This window comes from Salvelinus sp. IW2-2015, linkage group LG3 (genome assembly GCF_002910315.2).
Source record: "Salvelinus sp. IW2-2015 linkage group LG3, ASM291031v2, whole genome shotgun sequence".
NCBI lineage: Eukaryota > Metazoa > Chordata > Actinopteri > Salmoniformes > Salmonidae > Salvelinus > Salvelinus sp. IW2-2015.
In genome coordinates, this window is record NC_036840.1 from 25,851,802 (window position 1) to 25,857,801 (window position 6,000).

The following is a 6,000-nucleotide window of genomic DNA, read 5'->3' on the forward strand; positions in this document are numbered from 1 at the left end:
TACTTTTTTTGTAGTTCAGCAATCCGACTTGATTCTCTTGAGAAGGAGAAAAATACATACCTACAGTACGTTTAAAAGGGAATTCTTAAGGTTTGTCACGCCTACCCCGCTCCCCCGCTCTAGTGCTCGTCGTCGCTGGTCTACTAACAACCGGTCCTGGCAACCATCATTAGGCACACCTGCTCCCCATCGTTACGCAGACCTTGACCTCATAATCACCTTGATCACACTCCCTTTATTTAGCCCTCAGTAGCATCAGGCAGTATTGGTTTTGTTCATGTTCAGTACGCTTATCACTTTCACTTTATCTGCCTTTTCATACCATTGAACTCACCTTCTGCGCCTGCTTCCTGACTCCAAGCYTTTCAAGGTTGCTGACCCCCCAAAAAACACATATAATTTCTAATAACTGTACCTACATTTGGTGCCCTGTGTGAGGAGGACATACTTGAAAGAATTTGTAAAAATTAAAGAAATTATAATCAGCTCTTACAAGGTCTTACCCTCAATATCCAGAATGGTTCTGTTCACTTGAGTTGATGATTCATTGGCTAAAGAGAACCACACAACATRTTGACATTCAGAAATTAAACTTTGTTTCTCCAAAATGTTATTAATTATACCAGAATATTCCATAATGATACGATCCAACATCAGTATGGGCAACATTCCAAAGGCTCAAATTAAAACTCAAATCATCCTTTGCAGCTCAAAATGAGACYTAGTTGCTAAATCTCCCTGGAATCTGACTTTTTCATTGTAGGTTGTCACATGGGTACAAGTCCATGTCCCGGTGTGTTTCAGCCATATCCAGGATTTCACTGAGTCTACAATGGAGAAGCACTCCAGAGTCTCAGATCCCCATAAGGGCATCTAATCTGTCAGCTTAGACTGAGATACAGTGGGATGCATGGTACCATCTAGAACACACAAGCCAGAGTACATAGTTGGAGAGGGAAATATTTGCTCATGCTGTAAATCCACCAGAGGTAACGGGCTCATGTTTGGCTAATTGATGTAGACATAAATCAATCAATTCACAATTTGCATGAGAGTTACACTAAAGCCAAGTCAATAAGTTGAGTCAAGGTAGAAGACATTATCAGTTATCTTCCAGTAAATAGCTACTAAAACACAGGAGAAATGGACTAGGCAGTCTAGATATGCACATGCAGTACAGTACTTAGTGAGATGCAGAATCACACAGAAATCAGAACCATGGACAGCCACATCATATTTAGCTTAACTTCTTATGGCTGCAGGGCGGTGCCGGTACACCTATGACAACAGCCACTTCAAGTGCAGGGCGCGAAATTCAAAATATATATTTTTTTAATATTTAACTTTCACACATTAAGTTGGACTAAATCATTTTTGGTATATTTTAGTTGTCACGGTATTAGACTAAGCAGAGGTGATCAAATCAAATCAAAGTTTATTTGTCACGTGCGCCGAATACAACAGGCGTAGACCTTACAGTGAAATGCTTACTTACAGGCTCTAACCAATAGTGAAAAAAAAGGTATTAGGTGAACAAGTAAAGAAATAAAACAACAGTAAAAAGACAGGCTATATACAGGAGCGAGGCTATAGAACTAGCGAGGCTACATACAGACACTGTTAGTCAGGCTGATTGAGGTAGTATGTACATGTAGATATGGTTAAAGTGACTATGCATATATGATGAACAGAGAGTAGCAGTAGCGTAAAAGAGGGGTTGGCGGGTGGTGGGTGGCAGGACACAATGCAGATATCCCAGTTAGCCAATGTGCGCGAGCACTGGTTGGTCAGCCCAATTGAAGTAGTATATATGATAAACAGAGAGTAATATCAGCGTAAAAGAGGGGTTGGGGGGATGGGGGGGCACACAATGCAAATAGTCCGGGTAGCCATTTGATTACCTGTTCAGGAGTCTTATGGCTTGGGGTGAAATGTTGAAGTTGAAATGGTGCTGAAATAGTGGAGGCAGTTCCTGTTTTTGTTGTGACTTGCGATAGCTCTCTGTGGCTCTAAATCAATAGTAGTTTAGTTGTCCATAAAATGTGAATTTATACTGCCAATGTGTTTTCCTATTGTCTCGGCCTTTAGGCTTGTATATCACGGTCTCAAGGCATATGAATTTACAGGTTATAGAGACAACAATGCAATTATCACAACACATACTGTAGGTTGTAATATGGCTCCAGTGATTTTACCCACGCACCCCTACCACCTGGTTTGTGTGTAAACCGGCACTGCACTTCTTACAATGCAAAGTGTATATCTATGTGCGGTGTGTGGAGTCAGAGAGATTCTCATGGTCWRTCCTGAAAAATGTATTTGTATCGCAACMAGACTAAACATAATTAAATGAAGGTTTAATAAAAAAGCACCTCTTCTGTGATAAGAAATAGATGTGTGTTGGTGTTCCTCCATTTCTAATGGTGTGATGGAGCCTGACACATATTCAGCTAAACTGCTATTACTTTTAATCATATTGTATGTTTGTATATGTGGTGGCAGAGATGTTCTGTAGATAGAGAATAGAGATGTACGGAGTGTATAAATGAATTGTTTATTATGTTAAAAACACACAGTCATACTGCAAAAATGGGATTCTCTATCAGAAGATTTCTTACAAGCTGTGAAATGTTATGGCTATGTAAGGCTGGACAGGATCATTATGTAAATCTAACATAAAGACAATGTTAAAGTTACATTTTCTTTGTTGAATTGTGAACTACAAAGTCATTTAAGTTACTAAATAGTAAAATGTTGCTTCTTGTAGTCTTTGTGACAGTGGTGATATCGTTCACTGCTGCTGAAGGTATCTGACATCAGAGTACACTGCATCCTCTCTYCTGGTCTTCTCTCTTGCTCTTCTAGAGGAGGACRTCTTCTTGGGGGTGAAACTGACAGCTGRYTAGTTCAACARGTCACTGTCTTGATTCTGAGGGGGGTGGAGCCATGAGGAAAACCAMTATGATGACAGCATGATCTACTATATAATGTTTCTATTCTCCTGTGGAAGAAAACACTCTACAAAAGACATGACTGTWCAGACTYTACACCCACTACAATYACCTGACAGTCAGTGGAACAGTGACAGACAGAAGTTCAATGATCACAAAGATAAGTAGGCTACATCTAGTACAGTGACCTATTACTTCCAAGAAAGCTTATGTTACGCGAAGTGGAACAGAGGAAACCAAGAGCAGACTCAGATGAGGAGACGGGGATGAAGTAACCAAGGCATTTATTGAAACACAGGGGGGAGATGGAGTGCAGGTCAGGGGAAACTGAGGTGGGTTCTGAAACCAGGTGCGGAGGCTGAGGCTGGAGCGAGAGGGGTTGGGACAGGGTAAGCAGGTCTGGGGTGGACTCCAAGGGAGTAGTAGAGTGGGGAATCCAGGACAGAGAAGCAGGATGATGAGACGTGGGACAGGAGACAGGGACCAGAGTCAGAGCGGGCAGAATGAGCAGAGATTATAATCTGGCAGTGTGGAAGTGGCAAGGCTGCGTATTTGCAGAGATCTTGATTATGGAACAGGTTGCAGCTGGTGGGGATCTGCTCTGACTCCAGCACACCTGTCTCCTCCATCACAATCACACAGAGAGAGAGAGAGAGAGAGAGAGAGGGAGGAAGAGAGTACTGGGGGAGTTGCGGCAGGTCAAGGAGACACAGGATGAGCAGTAGCGGGCGTTGCAGGAGCAGATGTGACAGCTTAATAACATAAAAAGCACAAATAAGCTGAATACTAGCTGTAAAGAAAGTGAAAAAACAGAAAATATACTGTATTTATAAATGTTGTAAAATTTACCTGATTGCCCTGGGATTTTGGGACATCTGTCCTCCCTTCAAAGAGATTGAAATAGAGGAAGCTATTATAAGCTATTATTTTATATGACAATCTATCTCTTTTAAACTCATGTAGTTAATTAATAGTGCTTATTCGTTGGCATTTAACTGATATTTACAGAATGTACATTGCATAGAGATGCATGAAACTTTAGATACATCAGCTATAACTTTAGATACATTATATATAAAGTAATACCTCTGCTATCTCTGTTCAGAGTCTTGCACAGCGCCCAGACAAGTAGAAGGGTCACGTTACCCAGAACGATGTTGGAGACGACCAACAACAGAACAGTAGGACTCATATCAAATGGAGAATCATGCTCTGGAACTGTGAAAAGGGTATCAGTGAATTCATATTGTATCATCATCAAACAGTAAAATATGGAATCAAAAGCTGATGGTGATATTGTATAGCTTGTTGAGACAAATGTATGGGATCATTTAAAGGTAGGCTGTTTGCATGAATATACAGTATTGTTGGGGATATTTACAGATTAAATGAGATTTACCTTGAATGTCCAGCTTGGTCCCATTCCCAAACAGTATCTCCCCACATGAGGCCACAGCACAGTAGTAAGTCCCAGCATCAGAGAGGCTGAGGTTCCTCTTGGGGAGGTTGTAGACACAGCTCTGTGTAGGAGACCCAACCTCAGGGCTCTTCTCACACTGATCACTCCTGTCTACATGCGAGTAAAGGATTCCTGGAAGGGATTCTCCTGAGCCATGTCTGAACCAATAGACACGGTGTTCTCCTACACAGGTCTCAGTGTGTATTGTACAGTTCAGAGACACAGAGTCTCCTGGCTGGACTGACTCAGACACAGGGTGCTGGAGCACAGTCATGTTTCTGGAACCTGAACCTGACAAGAAGTTCAATAAACCCATTGAATCTCTAGAAAATTACTGTAGACATTTTCCAACTCAACATCTCATCTGAATAAGATAATACCTCATATTTACACTGTATATATGTAAATTAAGTTATACAAAGATGTACCTTTTACTATGAGAATGGCTCCTTTTCCAAACTCCACCTTGTTGCCATAAGCGCTTCCACAGTAGTATGTGCCTGAATCAGAGAGCTGCATGTCTGAGATCCTTAGGTGATTATTTTCTTGTCCGTTTTCCACTGAGAATCGAGGGTTATCCTTAAACTCATGGTAAAATTTTGCGTTCCTGTCGAACTTCAAGGCGGTTGAGAAGAGTTGAAGCTTATCTCCCAATGGTTGCTTGTACCAGGAGAAATGCATGTCAATGTGGCCTTTATAGAAGCAGTGCACAATCACTGTGTCTCCAACGTTGGCTGATATGAGACCACTGTCCTGAAGTATGGATGAGGACCCAGCACCAGCTACCACATCTATTAAGGAACATGAACAATATAGTATATTTGCTGTTACATACCCCAAACAAAACTTGTAAAGTATTACATGTGATATCTCAAGCATCCAAATCAAGGGCAGACATCTCATAAGCAGAGAAATATAAAAGTTGGACTTACCCATCTCTACAAGAAGTGGAAATATCAGACACAGTGTGATCCTCTTTGAGGGTGTCATCCTCCTCACAACTTGTCTTGAGTGGAAAAAGTCCACCRATGTAGACAACACTTCAACAATGGAGTTACAYGTGATTGGTCGAACTGGWCYCATCATTTTTGTTGACGCCTTATTCKYMWYSGACAATCTTCTTCACATTGTCAAGAGTCACAGAGTCTCCTGGCTGGACTGAATCAGACACACACAGATTTTATTATAGGTATATTCTTATCCTTAAATATTTAGGACAAATTTAGGTATAATCATTCAAGTTTGGAATCCCTTATTCTTTATCACTACAGATACTGTTGTCTACGTCACCACAATCATAGTTGTGAACTTCACCTCACTAAAAAACATCAATGGAAAACAATCTCTAATTCAGGACATTCAATTGGATTGAATGGATAMAATCCCTTCCCATGATTTTGTTATTGAGGAGGCAGATTCCTCTAGGCCTATAGGTGATGATAATACTTCACAGTTAAAACTGTGTTGTGTTTGACTAAGAACTACAGCTCGAGGTGAAATTACCTAATAAATAGCTCATTGTGTTTTTTCACAGATTTCAYTCGWCTCTGTGTAGATAAGATGKCTCATCAAAAGACTTGGTTTAATGTT

The 6,000-nt window shown here is 40.8% G+C and overlaps 1 pseudogene; it reads right to left on the minus strand.

Moving 5' to 3' along the window:
• Window positions 1-2,597: 2,597 nt before the first annotated feature.
• LOC111953541 (uncharacterized) lies at window positions 2,598-5,400 on the minus strand (annotated as a pseudogene).
• Window positions 5,401-6,000: the final 600 nt, after the last annotated feature.